The 22,647-nt window shown below is 40.6% G+C and overlaps 1 pseudogene across 1 annotated transcript; it reads left to right on the top strand.

Annotated features, from left to right (window-relative positions):
• The first annotated feature begins 1,090 nt into the window (after positions 1 to 1,090).
• Positions 1,091 to 21,773, top strand: LOC718978 (arf-GAP with GTPase, ANK repeat and PH domain-containing protein 10-like; annotated as a pseudogene). The gene is made up of 8 exons (XR_013398031.1): positions 1,091 to 1,227; positions 1,597 to 1,665; positions 3,988 to 4,056; positions 5,288 to 5,322; positions 12,570 to 12,670; positions 15,437 to 15,472; positions 19,448 to 19,503; positions 20,149 to 21,773. The product of XR_013398031.1 is annotated as an arf-GAP with GTPase, ANK repeat and PH domain-containing protein 10-like (transcript).
• Positions 21,774 to 22,647: the final 874 nt, after the last annotated feature.

Here is a 22,647-nt window from a genome sequence, read left to right on the forward strand (position 1 = left end):
TCATGCTTAGTGCTTTGTTAGTAAAAGAAGGAAAATCTGAAAGTCCCTGCCATGGAAGGAAGAAATAGTGGGGAGAAAAGGGAGTTGGTAAGTTTGAGCATTTCAGAGCATGGAGGGACAAGTTAGGTTTCTATTTTATGGAGAAGGAGGTGGAGGCAGGATGGGTCCTAAGGTGTCATTCAAGACACACAGCCATAACTCTTTATTGAGAATAGTGCTAGGGCCCCAGGGATTGCTGTGGTCAAGTTGTAGACAAAAATGACTACTCATTGGAAGATAGGAGAGGAGTGTTTTGTTACAAAAGCAGTCAGCAATTCAGGTGTATCTATATTCAGTCAGCAAATAAAAGTCATTCAACTTGGTTGCTAATGCGATCCACTCTACTGAGGCTTTGTGTAGAACTCACAGAGGAAGATGGCTTCAAGTAACGAACTACCCTGTGCTTTTCTTAGGACTAAAAAGCTCAGGAAGCTGGTGATGAATGAAAACCTTAGTCCACCTGGCACTGCAGGAGGGGCCAGGAGAGCAGCAGCATCATAAGCCACAGGGTGGGGCAGCCCAGGCAGGGGCATTCTGAGCTGTTGGGGAGGGGTGGCAGCCAGGATGGAGCACTGTGAGCTGTCGGGGAGGGCAATGTGAAGTGTGGGGTGGGGCATGGTGTGCCACATGCCTGTGCTCCCACCTGGGCTAGTGGACTTCAGTCTGTAGGTGACTACAGAAGGAGGAGGAGCTCCGTCTGTTCTCTCTTCAGGCAGTTGTGTCTCTCAGCGCTTGTTGGGTTCACAAGCAATTTAATAAGCTGGCTGGTCTTCACCCTCCCAGACAAGTCACTCAGGGGAGGCGGCCAGGTGCAGGCCTTGGCCTGCAGCCCTAGCCAGGGCCCAGGACCGGGCTGTGAGGTGGGCAGGCGAGCAGTGGGCAAGACCATCTCTGCAAGTGCAGCATAGCCTCAGCCTAGGGCAGCAGGAGTGCAAGGCCAAAGCTGTGAGCAGAGGCACAGGTGGTGGCAGACAGTAGAGGCGTCCCGTGGGGAACATACTGACCTGTTGTGTGTGACCCAGGGTCAGCCCCGAGTTTGACCAGCAACAGTGGTCAGTGTGTCCCTCTGAGCTGGGGACAGGATGGCAGGAGTGCCCATGGCTGCTGCTGTGCAGCCTGCTGAGGTGACTGTTGAAGTTGGTGAGGACCTCCACATGCACCACATCCATGACCGGGAGATGCCTGAAGGTAAGGAGGTGACGGGTGCCACCTGCCCTCGGCTTGCCTCTGGCTGCTGCTGCCCCCAAGGTCCCCTGGGAGGCATTGCCCATTTCGAGCTCCTTTCTGCCTGTAGCCAGCTTTCCCGGGGCTGGCCAGGAACAAGACCTGGCTCTGCCTTGCATTCCCACCCCTTAGTCTTTCCCCACCGAGTCCAGTCAGTTTCTTTTCGCCTCCCCTCCCAATCGCCCAGTTCTTGCTCTCTCATCTCATTCTGCCAGGCTGGCATGGGACCATTTATTTGTGACTCTTCTTGTCAAATAAGCAGCAAATAAATGAGTTGATAAATTTTTATAAATGGTTACATCTTTTTTTGCTTTTCTCCCTCTATACGTATAGCTTTGGAGTTTAACCCTTCTGCCAATCCAGAGGCAAGCACAATATGCCACAGGAACTGTCAAACAGATGGTGAGGCAACATTGTCTGTGTGTCTGTGTATTATGCTGTGGGACTTTGTGGAGGCTTCTTTGGACCATTCTCTTCCTTTCCTCAATAAAAACTCAAATATCCCAACTTTCCAGCACCCATCTTATTTTTTCTTTGTACCTGTCCACATGGTACCTAAGTGAAGGAACCAGGTAAGTGCCTAATTGTTTCCTTTGTTAAAGTAGGTAAATCTCAGGACAGTTCATATTCAGATACTCGGGGATTTCTTACTTAAAATCAGAATGGAGGTGGCCATGGGAAAGGCTATATGGTATTCTTAATGGGCTGCTGTAAGTCACCTTGATAGAAGCTGCTTGGTTTCTTCTAACTGTAATTTGAACACAGAAGGAAATAAAAGAAAAAAAGGGTGCTTAAAATAATTGTGAAAGGTGTGAAATGTCACGGCCAGGGCTGCAGAAAAAGGTTGTGTGTCTGTGTGTTTGGGATTTCTCAAAGGACTTTACCTATGAGGCTCTGATTACTCTAAAACTTTTAATTTAACACAAAATGTGTTTCCAGATTTATTCTGGTGATTTAACAGACTTTATTCACCTCCTTGTTCTAAAAGAGAGGTAGAGATTGGTTCATGATCAAAACTTTCAAAATACATGAAACGTCAATGTAGACTTTTAATGTGTAATATAAAGATTGCAGGTTAAAATGTCAGACCTTCCCTGTAAGAGTGTTTGTTGCTGAGGCTCCCCCTTTGTCCTTACCCCTCCTGACAATAGCATCTTGTTCAAAGATAAGAAAGTTGGAGTTTTGACCGGGCATGGTGGCTCACGCCTGTAATTCCAGCACTTTGGGAGGCCAAGGCGGGCAGATCACCTGAGGTCAGGTGTTCGAGACCAGCCTGGCTAACATGGTGAAACCCCGTCTGTACTAGAAAAAAGTACAAAAATTAGCTGGGTGTGGTGGTGCATGCCTGTAGTTCCAGCTACTCGAGAGGCTGAGGCAGGAGAATTGCTTGAACCCAGGAGGCAGAGGTTGCAGTGAGCAGAGAGCACCAATGCACTCCAGCCTGGGTGACAGAGTGAGACCCCATCTCAAAAAAAAAATAAAAAATAAAAAGAGAAAGAAAAGAAAAAGAGAGAAAGAAAGTTGGAATTTTTTAGTCTCTATACTGCTAGGAGAGGCGGGGGATGGGAGGTGGTAGAAAAGAGAAAACAATTAGTTGGTTTGCCTCTAAAATTTTGCAAAAAGGTGAATCTAAGTAAAGGTAATTCTGGGTAATAATATGGTTCATGAATAAAAACTAAAATTTTCAAAATAGAAAACATTGCATCATAAAGATATTAAATCCAGTTGGCTTATTGGTTTCATTTAAATGCCAGAGATTTCATTGCTGTAGAAGAAATGTCTTATAGCTCTTCTATTTAAACTTTGGTTGGGCTCCTAATTTTTTAAGAGGTAGGATATTTAAGACTCATGATGAGTGTGACTTTGTAACTTGGAAGCACTATCCTCACTTTTCAAGATATTTAAGGATTGCTTTAGAATAAACAAATATATTAAGTGAATTAATTGATTATACCTTTATACACAAACTGTGTAAGTATTTGTGTAAACTTATACTCTGCTTGGTGATGTAAGGAAAGTCTCTGAGTGATGTTACACACCAGCTAGTAGATGGGTAGTGTTGGATGGGAGCCCAAAAATGGCTCTTTATTATCATTCTTTAGGATTACAGCACAGTTTATGTATGTCTCACTTGGCCCTTTCCAATACAAATAAGGCCTGGGTATGTTCTCCCTATGTATTGTTAATGAAGAAGTGAAGACGTAGAGATATCACATGACTATGGAAGACATCTACTTAACAGAACTAAGGTTCTATGTCCTCAGAATGACATGGAAGTGACAGATATGCTGTATTTACTTTTTTAAAATTTAAAAAACTCTAGAATACATCTATATTTTGCCTATAAAATAGACCTGTCTTTTAAAACTTACTGCCATCTTGATTTATTTTATGCAAAGTGGATTTTATACAACTCAAAACCAATATTTACCTCTTCTTTTTTTTTTTTTTTTAAATAAAGGAAGGTGTCACTATGTTACTCATGCTGGCCTCAAATTCCTGACCTGGGTTCAAGTGATTTTCCCATCTCAGCCTCCTGAGTAGCTGGGACTACAAGCATGTGCCATCTTGCCTTGCTCTATCTTATGTCCATACATTCATTTCAATGGATAAGAATAAAAGTAGAGGTAGTGAAACAGCCTAAATGCAGCAGTTGAATAAACAAATTGATAAATTTTTATAAATGATTACATCTTTTTTTCTTTTCTCCCTCTATACATATAGCTTTGGAGTTTAACCCTCCTGCCAATCCAGAGGCAAGCACAATATTCCAGAGAAACTCTCAAAAGGATGGTGAGACAACATTGTTTTTTCTACCAAGAGAAATAATAAAAACTCTTGTTTGATTAGGTTATAGAAAGTATTTAGAAAAACTCAAATTGGTTTAAGTTTTTCACCTTTTCACATGTTCACTTGTCTTATTTTAACATGTAATATACTTTTCTTTAGTTGTTATTGTTTTAGTGAAAACATGTAAACTGTTTGTTTATACATTTTGCCATCTTTTTATCAACACAATTAATTTGTCATGTGATGGAGGAGTCATGGACTTCTTTATTTATACTTCTTGGATTTATCTTTATTTATAATTCTTGGATTTCTTTTTATTTATAATTCCTCTTCCCTTACTCGAAACAGTACGTTTTAAAGATGAATGATAGAACTTAGGCTTCAGCTTGGTTTTCATTTAAACAAATTAAAAACATAGTTGTTTATCATCGGGGATTGAATCTGTGATTTGGGCCTCCTCTCACACAGTCCTCTGACCACATTCATTTACCACATCCAAGTTCATACTACTCAAAACTTTTAAGTTTTTAACCTTTTCATTTGATGTAATGTAAATTTAAACATGCCCTACTCCTGCTTATTTTCCTTAATGTTATGCTAAATCCTCATTTGTTTGCTAAAAAGCCATACACAGCCAAGTTTTCCAGTTGACTTAAATAGCAAGAATACAAGTGAGGGTTCCATAATAATATGTGAAGTAATGCAGCACAGTAAAACATGGGAGTTTGTAACCTTTGTTTTTATAGTTTGAGTAGACTTTGCCCAACTTGAATCAGTTATTTCTGGTTAGAACTTGTGTTCATTTTTTACATTACTGTAAAGAGATACCTAAGGCTGGGTAATTTATAACAAAAAGAGGTTTAATTGGCTCATAGATCTTCAGGCTGTACAAACATGGCTTCAACATCTGCTTCTGGTGAGGGCCGCAGCAAGCTTACAATCATGATAGAAGGCAAAAGGGAAGCAGGTGGTTCCACATGGTGAAAGAGGAAGGAGGGGAAGGGGGAAGGTACCACATTCTTTTTTCTTTCTTTTTTTTTAAAATGGAGCCTCGCTCTGTTGCCCAGGCTGGAGTGCAATGGCGTGATCTCTGCTCACTACAACCTCCACCTCCTAGATTCAAGCGATTCTCCTGCCTTAGCCTCCCGAGTAGTTGAGACTATAGGCAGGTGCCACAACACCTGGCTAATTTTTGTATTTTTGGTAGAGACCAAAAAAAAATTTTTTTTCTTAGTTGTAGAAATGAGAAGAAGCAACTGTACAAACCATGTTAGTAAACAGCTAGTTAAGAAATTGATAGTTTGACATAAAAGCATGTCTCTCTTGATTTTTTTTAAATTACAATATGTACCCAGTCATGGTAGCATGGAGCTCTTTTTGTGGATTTTCTAAATCTCTTCTATTTTCCTAAGTAATTTATCCAGAAAAATTTTTAGCTTAGTGTGTCCACCTTTTAAGGATTTCTGACATTTAAATTGAATTTCAATAGTCTGGTTGTGGTAAAAAGATCTGCCTTAAGGCTGGGCGTGGTGGCTCACACCTGTAATCCCAGCACTTTAGGAGGCCCAGGTGGGCGGATCATCTGAGGTCAGGAGTTCGAGACAACCCTGACCAACATAGTGGAATTCTGTCTCTACTAAAAATAGAAAATTAGCCGGGCGCTGTGGCGCATGCCTGGAATCTCAGCTACTCAGGAGGCTGAGGCAGGAGAATCACTTGAACCCGGCAGGCGGAGGTTGCAGCGAGCTGAGATCACACCATTGCACTCCAGCCTGGGCAACAGAGCGAAACTCTGCCTCAAAACAAAACAAAACAAAACAAAAAAACAAAAAACAAAGAGATCTGCCTTAAATATTGAATCTTATTTTTAATGAAATAACAAAAATAGAATAGCTAAGTTAATTGCCAGCACTGTCTACTGACTTTCTATCACAGCAGGTAAAAGCATACCTTTCTTGCTACACCATGATCTTATGTTCCTCCCTCTGTTTCTTCCAATAGTAGCACACTTCTTCATTAAATCAGTAATATTTACATGATTATGACTCTGCAAATATTATTCACTGCTAAGTCATATGGTGTTTTCATTGTGCCTCTGCATTACATATTCTTCATCCTGTCTCTGAAACAGTTCTGAAATCTGAGCAATTCTGCAATTCTCCTGGATCTTCTCTTTTTTCCTAGCCGATGTTAGTTTATCCATCCAAATATAGTAAGTAGCCTCTGGGTGGTCTGTTTGCTTTCACATCCATTATTTTTCATCATGAAGCTAATTTTCTGACTATATTCATTTGCTTATTTTCTAACAGTTGCTTTTCCTCCAAGTGTTGTAGCATTTATCACATGCCTTTCAAAGATATTTTGCATCTGCAAAAACACATCTGTTCCTTTTGTGTGTGTGTTGTGGGGGGCAACCTTCTTTGGCCTTTTGTCATCCTAGTTCAATATCAAGTGGCTTTCCCTAGATATGCTCGATGTCTGCTTTTCTGTGCTATTTCCTTAAAGTCTTTTGGGATCTCACATAACTGCTGTCTTGTGTGGGATCGCCTGAGTCCTAGATTCTGTGTTTCCTTCTGTCCTGTTATCCTCTCTAGTTGTACTTGAACACACTTTCCTGGGTGGAGATGTTTAGAGAGCTGGCCAGTCTTAAAATCCCTCCTCTTTGATAGAGAGGAAACCTCTAGGTTGAATCTAAATTTTATGATTCTAAAGACATTTTGCAGTTGTGCTCTCATTACAGTGTTGTTCTTGAATCTATTACCAGTGTGTGATACACAGTTTACAACCAGGTTTTAGGTATCTGTGGAAACTTTTTTTTTTTTTTTTTTTTTTGAGAAGAGTTTTACTCTTATTGCACAGGCTGGAGTGCAATGGTGCAATCTTGGCTCACTGCAACCTCCACCTCCTGGGTTCAAGTGATTCTCCTGTCTCAACCTCCCAAGTAGCTGGGAGAACAGTCGTGCACCACCATGCCTGGCTAATTTTTGTATTTGTAGTAGAGATGGGGTTTCACCATGTTGGCCAGGCTGGTCTCGAACTCCTGATCTCAAGTGATCCACCCACCTCGGCCTCCCAAAGTGCTGGGATTACAGGCGTGAGCCACCACGCCTGGCCCGAAACATTTTAGGATTTTTCTCTCTCTCTGAAGTTCTGAAATTTTATAATAACAGCTTGCCGGGGATCTTTTCATTGAGGCTACTAAACCTGAGACTATCTCTTCTTGAGAATTTTTTTTTTATTTTCTCTGTTACTTTTTTACTGATAGTCTTGTTTTTCAGATACTAGGCTGCTTAGACCAGTACACCTGCATTTGTTTTTTATTTTTCCCCTTCTTTTTCTTTCAGTTTGTCCTTTTATTCTAGTTCTGGGATATTCTGTGACTTTATCCTCTACTATTTCTGTTGAATTTTATATTTTTGAGAGTGTTTTAAGATTTTTTTGTTAAGTTTTGCTCCTGGTTTTGACTGCTCCCATGAATTCCTTTTTTCTGTTGTTTTGATTTCTGTTGTTGGAGGCTTCCCTCCAATGTGTGGTGGTCCCCGGCCTGCTTTATTTGGAAGCAGGACTTCTGTTAGCTGATAGCACTCAGTGTGAGGTTTTGGAAGCCAAACTAGCTTTTCATTTGGGGGACTTCAGTGTATTATCTGGGGATCTTTATTCGAGACATTTCAGTTTCTTCTGAGAAGGATCTCCCAATTTTCTGCCTGGGAAGTAAAAGCATGGCCACTTGCTTTCCAAAAGCAGAGTTAGCGAAGGAAGTTGGAGTTCCATTTTTGGTATACAGTTTTCTTTATATCTCAGGTTTAAGCCATGGTATCTCTGAGCCAGGAATTCTCAGGTTTGATATATCCAGAGAACACACATCTAAGTTTCTTGTCAGATGGAAGGACAGGTAGACTCGGGCCTCTGGTTAGAGATTTTCAACTGACCTTGCTGGCTTTTGTTTTACATTTTACCCTACTTTCCAAAGTGCCATTTGCCCGTAAGTTCACAACCTGCCTTTAGTTCTGCAAGACAAACTGGCTCACTTCTGTTCCAGTCACTTTCTGTAGGCACCAAAGTTGCGCTTCCATGTTATTTACCACTCCTTTATCTACTTTTTATATCACAGCATTTATTAAAAATTATCTCTGTCAACCTTCTCTCCTGGTCATGTGTGTAACCTTTATTTTATGATTAATGAGACTTCCGGAGGGAGAAGAAATAAATTTGTGGTCTATCTATTATGTTTAATCCAAATTTAGGACCTATGTTTAAATCAAAGTCTAATTTGAGTATAATTAATGACATTAATCCAGATAATTTTTTAAAATTAATGTATCTATAATAAGAATATTTCCCTTTTCTTCTAAGGCCTTGTTTGACATTTTCATTCAAACTTTATCCACTGCCATCTACTTCCCATTACTTCACAATAGATGGAGCTGTTTTCATGAATGCCCAAAGTGTTAGAAATATTTAAGTTAATTAAGATTTGTTCATTTTTGGCCTGGTCAACGTAGTAAGTTTAAATAACAAATTAGCCATGCCTGGTGGCATGTGCCTTTCATTTAACCTACTCAGGAGGCTGAGACAGAGGATCACTTGAGCTCAGGAGTTTGCAGCTGCTGTTAACCATAATTGCACCACTGCACTCCAGCCTGGGCAACACAGGGAGACCCTGTCGCAGAAAAAGGAAAAAAGTTATTAATTCTTTAAAAATATGTCTAAAATTTGTCCTGCCCAAAATGAGAGCAAAAAATGTAAACTTTAGTCATTGTTTTATGTTTGCTGAGAAAAATGCTGTATATTATTTATTTATTTATTATTTCCATAGGTTTTTGGGGGAACAGGTGGTATTTGGTTACATGACTAAGTTCTTCAGTGATGATTTGTGAGATTTTGGTGCACGCATCACCTGAGCAGTATCCACTGAACCCAATTTGTAGTATTTTATCCCTCACCCTCCTCCCAGCCTTTCCAGAGTCCCCAAGTCCATTGTATCAGTCTTATGCCTTTGCATCCTTATTATTTAGCTCCCACCTATGAATGAGAACATATGATGTTTAGTTCTCCATGCCTGAGTTACTTCACTTCGAATAATAGTCTTTACTTCCATCCAGGTTGCTGGGAATGCCATTAGTTTATTTCTTATTGTGGCTGTGTGATATTCCTCATGTGTATATGTGTATGTATATCACAGTTTCTTTATCCACTCCTTGATTGATGGGTATTTGGGCTGGTTCCATATTTTTGTAATTGTAATTTGTAAATTGCAATTTGTTTGAGTTCCTCATAGATTCTGGATAATAGCCACTTGTCAGCTGTATAGACTGTGAAGATTCCCTCCCACTCTGTGGGGTGTCTGCTTACTCTGCTGATTGTTCCTTTCCCTGTGCAGAAGCTCTTTAGTTAAGTCTCACCTGTTTGTTTTGTTGCATTTGCTTTTGTGTTCTTGGTCATGAAGTCTTTGCCTAAGCCAGTGTCTAGACAGGTTTTTCCAATGTTATCTTCTAGAATTTTTATGGTTTCAGGTCATAGATGTATGTCCTTGATCCATCTTGAGTTGATTTTTGTGTGAGGTGAGAGTTGAGGATCCAGTTTCATTCTCCTGCATGTGGCTTGCCAATTATCCCAGCACCATTTGTTGAATAGGGTTCACTTTCTTCACCTTGTGTTTTAGTTGGCTTTGTTGAAAATTAGTTGGCTATAGGTATTTGAGTTTATTTCTGGGTTCTCTATTCTGTTCCATTGGTGTAGATGCCTATTTTTATACCACTACCACGCTGTTTTGGTGACTATGGCCTTATAGTGTGGTTTGAAATCAGGTAATGTGATGCCTCCAGATTTGTTGTTGTTGCTTATATTTGTTTTCGCTACGTGGGTTCTTGTTTGGTCCCATATGAATTTTAGGATTGTTTTTTCTACTTCTGTGAAGAAGAATGGTGGTATTTTGATGGGAATTACATTGAATTTGTAGATTGCTTTTGGCAGTATGGTCATTTTCGTGATATTCATTCTACCCTTTCATGAGCATGGGCTGTCTTTCCATTTGTTTATGTCCATGATTTCATTCAGCAATGTTTTGTAGTTCCTAATGGCATATCAAAATGATGTTCCAGAGGGCGCAGTGGCTCACGCCTGTAATCCCAACACTTTGGGAGGCCAAGGCAGGTGGATCACGAGGTCAGGGGTTGAGACCAGCCTGGTCAACATGGTGAAACCTCGTCTCTACTAAAAATACAAAAATTAGCCAGGCGTGGTGGCATGTGCTTGTAATCCCATCTACTCAGGAGGCTGAGGCAGGAGAATCACTTGAACCTGGGAGGCAGAGGTTGCAGTGAGCCAAGATCGCCCCACTGCACACTCCAGCCTGGGTGACAGAGCGAGACTCCATCTCAAAAAAAAAAAAAAAGATACTCCACCATAATCAAATGGGTTTCGTACTAATGATGCAGGGATGGGTTAACATACACAAGTCAATAAATGTGATACACCACATGAACAGAATTGAAAACAAAAAATATTACATGATCATCTTAATAGATGTGGAAAAGACATTTGACAAAATGCAGCATCCTTTTATGATTAAAACCCTCAGCAAAATCGGCATACAAAGGTTATACCTCAATGTAATAAAAGCCATCTATGACAAACCCACAACCAACATAATATCAAATGGGGAAAAGTTGAAAGCACTCCCCCTGAGAACCGGAACAAGACAAGGATGCCCACTCTCACCACTTCTATTCAACATAGTACTAGAAGACCCAGCCAGAGCAATCACATGAGAGAAAGCAATAAAAGGCATCCTGATCGGTAAAGAGGAAGTCAAACTGTTGCTGTTTGCTGATGATATGATCGTATACCTAGGAAACCCTAAAGACTCCTCCCAAAAGCTCCTAGAACTGATAAATGAATTCAGGAAAGTTTCAGGAGACAAAATTAATGTACACAAATCAGTAGCTCTATTATACCCCAACAGAGACCAAGCTTAGAATCAAACCAATAACTCAACCCCTTTTACGATAACTGCAAAAATAAAATAAAATAAAATACTTAGAAATAGACATAATCAAGGAGATAAAAGACCTCTACCAGGAAAACTTTAGTATTTTTAATGGGTTAAAATGAGAGGCAGCAGGTACAGCAGAAGAAGTCAGTGGGTGGGCATTGGTGTCCAATGGGCACTGGACCTTTGGTGGTAAAGCTTTGGTTTTGACTTACTAAATTACTAGGTACAATTATTTTCTAGTTTTTGTTATTAAATCTTAAATCTACTAAGTAATCCCTTCCCTTTCTTGTTAAAGATCATAAAATTTCATACTCTGATTTCTTCTGACTGACGTTAGATTATTTGTTTCCATTTTGTGACTACCTTAAATAATACCTATAAACAGTAAACTGTTAGTAGTGTTTTTGCTGTAGTTAAATGTAGTAAAACTTATCCTCCAAATTATAACTGAATTGTCAAACACTTGCGAAGTTTTGGGTTTACTCAGAATTCTATGCTCAGCAGCTGGAGGTAGCAAGAATAAGGGCCCTCCCTTACTCTTATGGAGAGGGATACTCTCTCATGAGGGGGATACGCTGCAAGAATTAGTATCTTGTAAGCAGTGGTGAATTTGACTAACTAGTGTACAAAAAAAAAAAAAAACATTTTTTGGTGTGGCTACTGACAAAGAGATCCAAGAGGGTAGATGGAGTCAAGCTTTTGCTGAAGCAAGGAAAGAGAAAAGCAGTATTCTAGGCAGAGAGCAGGGGTGAGCAGGAAAATGGCTAGGTGCAGGTCAGATGACTTATAGAATGAAATTGATCAAGTTTTGAAATGAATGGAAAGTATTCTCTGAGAGTCTCATTTGAGTCGTGTCATGGCAGTCTTATTTAAACATGAAGTGAAAGTTAAATTTTTTAAGTTGTCATGTGTTTTCAGGGTGTGAGAGAATATTTAAGTGATACTCTTTTTATCCTCCACATAAGAAAATAGGACTAGAGAAACCTATGGCTTCCTCACTTGTTGGTGGCCTAGCAGCCCTGACACACAGAGCCTCTGAATCTGAAACACTTGTTTTGTCACAATATCACCTGAAATAATACATTTAGGATGAGTAATTTAGTAAATGCATTAGTCTTGTAGTCACTGCAATAAAATGCTCTTGTACCAGTATTATTTAATACATAACATTTTACTGTAGTAAATAAATCATAGAAATAGAAAGTCTCAGCTGCTTTATATTGCTGTAAAAAAAATGAAATCTTATTTTAAACTTTTCTCATGATTTTTAAAGGGAATTCATAAAATCCTTGTTAGGTTTGTTGACAGGTACCATATGAAGGGCAGCATTTTATAACCCGTATCTTAAACATCGTCTCTGGAAGTTAAGAGCCTCCAATGGGTTTTCTGTAGAGTGCACATGATATCGCACTCAGGCAGTTCATGGAGTGTAAGAAATATCTTAGTGCTTTGTCATTTCACATTTTAACCAAGAAAAAAATACACTTTGATAAGTTTAACTTACACTTCCCTTCCCTTTCAGGGATCTACTGTGCGTTTCAGTCAACAATACAGCTCATGTTTGACAATATTCCTTGAAGACAGCACAGCCAGCCAGCCTTATCTTACAATGACAATAATATCGTGAGTACAACTATACTGTCAAGGGATAGATCCCTTTATTCTAAAATTATTTCAGCCATTTGTTTTTCCTCTCCAGCAATCAGTTTAAGAAACTGGAGTCAACTATGTATTGGTATCCAGATTCTAAATATTAATATCAATTTCTCTTTTAATCTTAGATGTCATGGTGGAAGGAAAAAATCAGCAAAGAAGCAATCCCAGAAAAAGGGTATTTTTTTGATGCCTTTATGCCTTAAGACAATGTTGAATGCAGTGAGAAGAATGGGTTCCCTTTATTGAATGTTTTTCATGAAAACTTAGTCGTTCAGTGCATTATAGGCCTAAATCAATGTGTACTACTTTGGACAGTAGCCTTGGAAGAAGGAACAGCTTTTTCTCTTCTGGCACCACAGTGTATCTGCATTTGCATTTCTCCCATTGTGCATGAGCACCTCATGGGCCACAAAGATGCGCTTTGAGAGCACCCTGAGATGAAGTTTATTTTAAAAGGAACAACAACCAACACCACCACCACCTCCATAAGGGCTTTCCAGTGTACATTATTATCATCTCTTTGGGTTATGAGTGTTGATTTTTAGAACACAGTTTGGAAAGTACTAATTTAGAACATTAATGTCTTTATCTTTAATTTTACTTTTCATTCTATAAACATACCTAGCTTATACACAATTTTGTTTCAAATACACTAGCCTTTTTAGCTAATTCAATTGTCAGTAACTTTTACTTTAATTAAAAATGGCAAGCTTACACTCGTAATAATGTCACTTTCCTTCCCCCATTTTAACAGTAGTTGAGATGAAATTCTGGTTCAGCAAAAACTGGACTCAAACTCTGTCTCAAGTCCTGAGCTTTGGAACCTATTGAGTAATCACTAAATGTCTGTAGTCAGCCAAGTCTCTGAAATCTTTGAGCACACATACACAAAAGCTACTTTGACTAGAGTCCCTGGGCTTCTTTGAGTTCAAAAGCTTTTGATGTGTTAGCATACAATTCAAAAGTAGCTTTGAAGATTAATCTTGCCCAAACAAATTTCATGCTTTTTTCCTCATTATTCTACTTTTTGGAAGTCTACTTCTGAAAGTAAAGTAAGTTTTAATTTGCCATCAGCAAGTTTGAGAAATGATCATTTGGTATATTCACTATTGATGAAATAAAGGTTTATTGAGCAAATTAATAGGACAAATTAGTTTCAAGAAAAGATTTTGATAAATGTTTATCATGAGTCAGTAGTGCAGTGTTGTCAATGGGGTAGGTGGAACTCACTGAGATCACTTATGCAAGGTTTTTTTTTTTTTTTCAAAATACAGCTCTGCAAACACATGCATCTTCCCATCTCCACTTTCCCTCTATCTCTAGGCACTGAGAAGCCTTTTAGGAAAATAGAGATGCATGTGAGACATCTTTATGTGAAGAAAGGCATCCCAGAAGATTCTGATTTTCACCCCAGCTCAATCATTCCAAACTTTGCTGCACATTGAAATCACTTGGGAAACTTTTACCAACAACCTCGATGACCAAAGTCATATCCAATACTAATTAAATTAAAATGTCTCATGTTGAAGATGAGGCCGTTATTAAAGCTTCTCAGGTGATTTTAACTTGCCGCAAAGTTTGAGAGCCACGGCTTCATTTGAGTTTAGGACGAGAAACTGCTCCTATTTGGTGGGACCTTGGGCAAGTCAGTTTTAAGGTTTGTTTCCCTGATCTGTAAAATGAGTGTTGAATTAAATGTCGTGTAAGGTCATTGGTCCTTTCCAGCATGTAACTTTAAATTCTGTGATTTTAAAATTATTTCAGAGATGAAAACTACTTGAAGCACTATAGACATATCCATCTTACATGCTAATGTTACAGGCTTTTTTTTTTTTTTTTTTTTTGAGACAGAGTCTTGGTCTGTTGCCCAGGCTGGGGTGCAGTGGCCGGATCTCAGCTCACTGCAAGCTCCGCCTCCCGGGTTTAGACCATTCTCCTGCCTCAGCCTCCCGAGTAGCTGGGACTACAGGCGCCCGGGCGAGGCTTTTTAAAAAGTGCTAATATTGTATAGACCTATTAACTGAAATTGAGATTTGCCCTCCCTCAGTTGTTTTGAGCCTCGTTCTACAAAATTAGCTCGGTGTGGTGGTGCACGCCTGTAATCCCAGCTACTCAGGAGGCTGAGGCAGGAGAATCGCTTGAACTCAGGAAGCAGAGGTTGTGGTGAGCCAAGATCGCACCATTGCACTCCAGCCTGGGCAACAAGAGTGAAACTCCATCTCAAAAAAAAAACAAAAAAAACAAAAAAACATTACCTGGGCATAGTGGCACAAACCTGTAGTCCCAGCTACTTGAGAGGCTGAGGCATGAGAATCGCTTGAACCTGGGAGGTGGAGGTTGTGGTGAGCCAAGATCGCACCACTGCACTCCAGTCTGAGCAACAGAGCAAGACTCTGGGTCAAAAAATAAATAAATACATAAAATAAATCGCATGGGGCAAAAGGTTTTGTGGGTAGAAGAGCATATAACAGGGAAATCTGTTATTATTTATACATTATAATCATCAACAGAAACACATCTTCTAACAGCATATTGCCTCACATTTTGGTTCTCATATTTTTGCGGAAAACCAAGAAATGAAAACAAGAAAGTGCCCTTATGGTACTGTTCCAAACTAGAAGATTTGAATTTCAGGGCCGCTAGGAGAGTTTCCTCTGCCCGCCTTTTAAAAAATATCTTCAGGCCTAACAAATGATAACATCTATTGTTATGAGGTTTTTTTTCCTTCCACAGTGTGATCTTGGAGATACATCATGATGTCATGCAAAGGTGAGCTTTTTAGAAACCTGTCTTGTTATTCTAGCTAATTACTTTGCAAGATATCAAGCTCAGTGTTAGGACACAGCTCTAGACATCATAAGTTGTATTGTGCCTGCTAAAATATCAAAGAAAATTATTTGTGTTTTCTTTGTTCCTTAAGATGCTTTTAATACTTAAACGACTGAGAATCCCAAAGACTATGTGTTTATATTGATTATATTGATATTTACTGTGGTAGAAATATAAAATTGAAATTTTTTTTTCAAAATCTATTTTTAGTTTAGATTTCACAGCCTTACCACTGTTGATATTATGAGCTAGATAACGCTTTGTTGTGAAGACTGTCCCGTGCATTGCAGAGAGTTTAGCAGCTTTCATGGCCTCTACCAACTAGATGTCAGTAGTAACTCGTGACCGAGGTTGTACAACATAAAATATTCCTTGAGAACAATATCAACAGATATTTTTCATTGAAAAAATAACTTTTCTACAACAAAAAGTTGAGTAAAAAGTGTGTCATGTATTTATATTATTTAAAGTCTCTCATGCTGAGCTTAATAGGAGACAACTGGACTCTAGATCTTTCTTTGCAATTTGCTTTAAAGAAGCAGTAAGAGGCCAGGTGCAGTGGCTTACTCCTGTAATCCCAGCACTTCGGGAGGCTGCGGTGGGTGAATCACAAGGTCAGGAGATCAAGACTATCCCAGCTAACAAGGTGAAACCCCATCTCTACTGAAAATACAAAAACTTAACCAGGTGTGGAGGTGTGGTGGCACACACCTGTAGTACCAGTTACCTGGGAGGCAGAGGCAGAACCGCTTGAACCCGGGAGGCAGAGGTTGCAGTGAGCTGAGATCGCACCACTGCACTCTAGCCTGGTGACAAAGCAAGAGTCCATCTCAAAAAAAAAAAAAAAAGGCAATAAGATGGCCAGGTGTGGTGGTTCATACTTATAATCCCAGCACTTTGGGAGGCCAAGGTGGGCAGATCACTTGAGGTCAGGAATTTGAGACCAGCCTGACCAACATGGTGAAACCCGCCTCTACTAAAAATATAAAAAATAGCTGGGCGTGGTGGTGCATGCCTGTAGTACCAGCTACTTCTGAGGCTGAGGCCAGAGAATTGCATAGACCCGAGAGGCAGAGGTTGCAGTGAGCTGAGATCTCGCCATTGCACCCCAGCCTGGGTGACAGAGGGAGACTCTGTCTCAAAAAAAAGAAAAAAGAAGCAATAAAATGACCTAACCTCATGCAAATATGTAGTTGTTAAAAAGGTGTATTTTTAAAGTTTTCAGACAGTTGTCGGTATTCTTTAATACTAAATCAAAACTTCACAAGTGCTAGTTTCTTAAATTAGTTACAGTGGCATTTTCCATGTTAATAAATTTATTCCATCAGTACTCGTTGATCTTTCTTGCACATTAAATGGATCTTCCCCCCATACTTGCATTTATAATATTATGCATTAGTTACTTGGAATATATTGGTTTATGTTTTATTATGTCAAAAATCACTTTTAGTTTAAACACCAATCTTACTTTAAAACACCTTTAAGTATTGGAAAGTTGTCAAGCCTACAGTAGAAGGAATGAGTTTTTCAAAGTCCTCAAGAAAGCTTAAATTTCATCATTGGGAATAAATACTTATTTTCCTTGAAGTGACAACCTCTCACTTCATTTATTTTTGAGAATGATAGTTGTACTTTTTTTTAGACTGAGTCTCATTCTGTCACTTGGCTGGAGTGCATTGGCATGATCTCAGCTCAAGCAATCCTCTCACCTCAGACTCCTGTGTAGCTGGGACCACAGATGTGTGGCACCACGCCAGGCTAATTTTCTTGTATTTTTGGTAGAGACAGGGTTTCGTTATGTTGCCGAGGCTGGTCTCAAATTCCTGAAGGAGCTCAAGCCATCGGCCTGCTTTGGCCTCCCAAAGTGCTGGGATTTTACAGGCATGAGCCATAGCGCTGGCCCAGTTGCACTTTTAAATAAAAACGATGTTCCGTTAAAAAAAAGTGATTGTTCAGTTCACAATTGAATCGCGAATTTTTTTTTTTTAAAAAAAAAAAAAACAACAACCATACTGCAGTCAGCAGAAGCACTTCTTGTTAACTTTCCACTTATTCAGAATATTAAAGAGACATGTCAAGATTTAATAACAACATGAATTTTTACTGCTTCATCAAAGACATTCTTAAGAAATTCAGGCTATCTTTTTTAACTGTAGGGGACAGTAAAGAATAGAGTGACTAATGTAATTGGTACCACTGCCTTGATTTATGCTGAGAAACCAGCAGTTTACCCACTTTTACTTTTATACAGTCATGGCAAGTGTCAATGAAAAAGCAGGCAATGACTTTGTATTACTTTTACAAATTTTTAAAATTTTTAATAAACTTTCTCAGGTTTAATTAGTATGATTCAGAACAGTGTCAGCCAGGCACAGTGGCTCAGTCCTGTAATCCCAGCACTTTGGGAGGCTGAAGCGAGTGGATCACCTGAGGTCAGGTGTTCAAGACCAGCCTGGCCAACATGGTGAAACCACATTTCTACTAAAAATACAAAAATTAGCCAGGCATGGTGGTGGGCACCTGTAATCCCAGCTACTCGGGAAGCTGAAATAGGAGAATCACTTGAACCCAGGAAGTAAATGTTGCCGTGAGCCAAGATCACACACCATTGCACTCCAGCCTGGGCAACAAGAGAGAAACTCGGTCTAATAAAAACCAGAGTTGACCTCTTAGCCCTTCTGGAAAGGGTCTTGGGGATCCCGAGAGGTCCACAGAGCACATTTGGAGAACCACTGTTTTATCACACAGGCACAATGCATTAGTTTTACAAAGTTTAAAGTTCATCAAAGACTGGCCTCTTAAAAAGGCAGATGAGTTTTTAATTCAAACAACAGAAAATACGTAAATACATCATGAGAATATACTACAGAGAACTAAAGAGAAAGGAAGCTAGGAAATCTGAATCACGTTTACATTTATTTTTTATTTGTTATTTATTTATTTATTTGTTTGTTTGTTTCTGAGACAGAGTCTCGCTCTGTTGCCCAGGGTGGAGTGCGGTGGCGCAATCTCGGCTCACTGCAAGCTCTGCCTCCTGGGTTCACACAATTCTCCTACCTCAGTCTCCTGAGTACCTGGGACTACAGGAGTATGCCACCATGCCCAGGAAATTTTTGGTATTTTTAGTAGAGACGGGATTTCACCGTGTTAACCAGAACGGTCTCAATCTCCTGACCTCATGATCTGCCCGCCTTGGCCCCACCAAAGTGCTGGGATTACAGGTGTGAGCCACTGTGCTTGGCCACACTTACATTTATTTTATTTTATTTATTTATTTATTTATTTATTTTGAGATGGAGTCTCGCTTTGTCACCAGGCTGGAGTGCAATGGCGCGATCTCCGCTCACTGCAACCTCCGCTTCATGGGTTCAAGCAATTCTACCTCAGCCTCCTGAGTAGCTGGGATTACAGGCATGCACCACTATGCCCAGCTATTTTTTTGTATTTTTAGTAGAGACAGGGTTTCACCATGTTGGTCAGTCTGGTCTTGATCTCGTGACCTTGTGATCTGCCTGCCTCAGCCTCCCAAAGTGCTGGGGTTACAGGAATGAGCCACTGTGCCTGACCACATTTTTAAAGTTCACCACTACTGCTTTGTAAAACATTCTTGTGTTTCAATGTGTGGTTAGAAGAGTGAAAATACATTTGGTTTATTGCCATTCCCTGTTAGGGAGAGTCAGTACTTACGGGCATTTCTGACTGGTTATCATATAAAAGACTTCACAGTACAGGACATGATGTGCTGAGAAAGAAGAAGTCAGGAAACCCTCTGCAAGTCAGGATCCAGGAGAAGAATTTGTAAATACTGCTTTGGTAAAGTAAACACCAAAGCACACAGGAGGCCGTATTTTACTAAACAGATACTATACTAAGATATTAACAGTTTTTGAAGTAATGCACATTCTTATTTTATAGAGATGCAGATAGATCTTTGAACATATTTGATGAATGGTTATACTCATTTAAGGTAAGTGGCACTTTTATTGAGGTTGTATTTTCATCATACACTTGTATCTGTTTCATGCTGAAGTCAAAGGCAACTTTTTAAAAAATCTTCCTCATTTCATGTCACATTTAGTCATCTTAAGTGTTGTAAAAAGAATGTGCTGGAATAAGAACTGGTCTGCAGCTCTGTTTAGTTAGTGAGCTAATACGAGTAAATATACTTTCCAAATAACAGAAAATGTGGGGGTTTTTTGTTTTTTGTTTTTTTTTTTTTTTGAGACAGAGTCTCTCTGTAGCCCAGGCTGGAGTGCAGTCACGTGATCTCGGCTCACTGCAGGCTGTGCCTCCCAGGTCCCTGTTCAAGCAATTCTTCTGCCTCAGCCTCTTGAGTAACTGGGATTACAGGCATGCACTACTGTGCCCGGCTAATTTTTCTTTTTCTTTTTTTGTTTTTCAGTAGATAGGGTTTTACCATGTTGGCCAGGATGGTCTTGAAATCCTGACCTCGTGATCCACCCGCCTCGGCCTCCAAAAGTGCTGGGATTACAGGTGTGAGCCACCATGCCTGGCCCAGAAAATATTTCTTTTTAAAAGGTAATTGTGAGCTGTCTATAGGACCCTGCAAGTCACTACCCAATGTTCGAAGCCATTCCTCCTTCTGTTCCACACAGGTTCCACCATGCACATTACCCAGACAAGAAATGGAGGTGGAAGTTTAAGTAACAAATTCCTCCTCCATTCCATCGACTCCCAGCACCAGTCAGGAGGACCTTCAGATCGATAGTCCTCCCGGTGCCAACACACCCACACCTGTTCGCAAGGAGTCCAAGCACTGGTCCAACCTGTTGACATCTGAGAAAGGGAATGACCCAGATAAAGAAAGCCCTAGAGAGTCATGCTGACATCACTGGGAGCAGCAGGGCCATTCCAATTAAACAGGGCATGCTCTTAAAGCTAAGTGGGAAATGGCTGAAGAAATGGAAAAAGAAATATGTCACCCTCTGTGACAATGGCGTGCTCACCTATTATTCAAGCTTAGGTGATTATATGAAGAATATTCTTAAAAAAGAGATTGACCTTCGGGTATCTACCATCGAAGTCCCAGGAAAGAGGCCACCCTTAGCCACACTGGCCTGTGTGCCCATTTCCAGCTCTAAAAGCAATGGCCTATCTAAGGACATGAACAGTCTATGTACCTCAGCCAATTCAGACACCGGGCTGGGTGACTCCATATGCTCCAGCCCCAATATCTCCAGCACCACCAGCCCCAAGCTCAACCCACCCCCCTCTCCTCATACCAACAAAAAGAAACACCAAAGGAAGAAAAGCACCAACAACTTGAAAGACGATGGCCTGTCCAGCACTGCTGAAGAAGAAGAAGAAAACTTTATCATTGTGTCCCTCACTGGCCAAACGTGGCACTTTGAAGCCATGACATATGAGGAGCGGGATGCCTGGGTCCAAGCCATCGAGAGCCAGATCCTGGCCAGCCTGCAGTCATGTGAGAGCAGCAAAAGCAAGTTCTGGCTGATGAGCCAGAGCGAGGCCATGGCCCTGCAGTCCATCAGAAACATGCGCGGGAACTCCCACTGTGTGGACTGTGAGACCCAGAATCCTAACTGGGCCACTTTGAATTTAGGAGTCCTCGTGTGTATTGAATGCTCAGGGATCCACCATAATCTTGGCACCCACCTTTCCCGAGTTCAATCTCCGGACCTGGATGACTGGCCAGTCGAGCTCGTGAAGGTTATGTCATCTGTTGGCAATGAGCTAGCCAACAGCCTCTGGGAAGAGAGTAGCCAGGGGCAGATGAAACCCTCGGTCGACTCCACAAGGGAAGAGAAGGAATGGTGGATCCATGCCAAATATGAGCAGAAGCTCTTCCTGGCCCCACTACCCTGCACGGAGCTGTCCCTGGGCCAGCACCTGCTGCAGGCCACCGCTGATGAGGACCTGCAGACAGCCATCCTGCTGCTGGCACATGGCTCCCGGGAGGAGGTGAACGAGACCTGTTGGGAGGGAGATGGCTGCACAGCGCTGCATCTGGCCTGCTGCAAAGGGAATGTGGTCCTGGCTCAGCTCCTGATCTGGTACGGGGTGGATGTCATGGCCTGAGATGCCCATGGGAACACAGTGCTAGCCTACGCCTGACAGGCCTCCAGCCAGGAGTGCATCAAGGTACTGCTGCAGTACGGCTGCCCCGACGAGTGCGTGTAGTATCTGTTTAATTTTATTTGACTGCAGTCTCCTTGGTGCAAAAACAAAATGGGAAAAATAAATAAGAATAACTCAGAAATTCAAAAGGAAATCACGAATTCACCTAATAATAGCATTTTGAGTGCATTTCGTAAATTAAGTAAATACACAAAAGGTTGATTTTTCTGACCGTAAGAGATATTTTATGTCCTTTTGCTAAGATGGATATGTTAATCTCAGGCCCTCCTGGGCCACATTGCTCAAGTCACACAGGCTTCTGTATTATGTATTTAGATAAGATGTGTGAAAGTATCTTTGAAAAAAGTTCGTAAATATGCATTGATTTTTGTACACATGGCACCTCTCTTTTATTTTTTTGAAATGGAGTCTCGCTCTGTCGCGCAGGCTGGAGTGTACTGGCGCGATATGGGCTCACTGCAAGCTCCGCCTCCCAGGTTCACGCCATTCTCCTGCCTCAGCCTCTCAAGTAGCTGGGACTACAGGCGCCCGCCACCGCGCCTGGCTACTTTTTTGTATTTTTAGTAGAGACGGGGTTTCACCGTGTTAGCCAGGATGGTCTCAATCTCCTGACCTCATGATCCACAGCCTCAGCCTCCCAAAGTGCTGGGATTATAGGCATGAGCCACCATGCCCAGCTCATGGCACCTCTCTTAATTTATAAATTAATTGAACTGGATGTGAACTAATAATGTGCAATTATTGAGATAAGAGGTTTACAGATCATTATACGTGGAAAATATTCCCAGCATAAGCACTTCCATTAATGTGATCTACAGCTTTTAAAAAGGAACATTTCAGAATAAGATGGTGGTACAATTTACTTATTAAAATTGAGGAAAAAGAAAAAGACACTGGAGTATATTAGAAAGGGAAAAGAAGGAATGTGATTTCTCATGATTAAAAGCTTGATTTAGATTGCATGCAGCTTTTGCTACCCAACACCAAGCAACTCT

This window comes from Macaca mulatta, chromosome 9 (genome assembly GCF_049350105.2).
Source record: "Macaca mulatta isolate MMU2019108-1 chromosome 9, T2T-MMU8v2.0, whole genome shotgun sequence".
In the NCBI taxonomy this organism is placed as follows: domain Eukaryota; kingdom Metazoa; phylum Chordata; class Mammalia; order Primates; family Cercopithecidae; genus Macaca; species Macaca mulatta.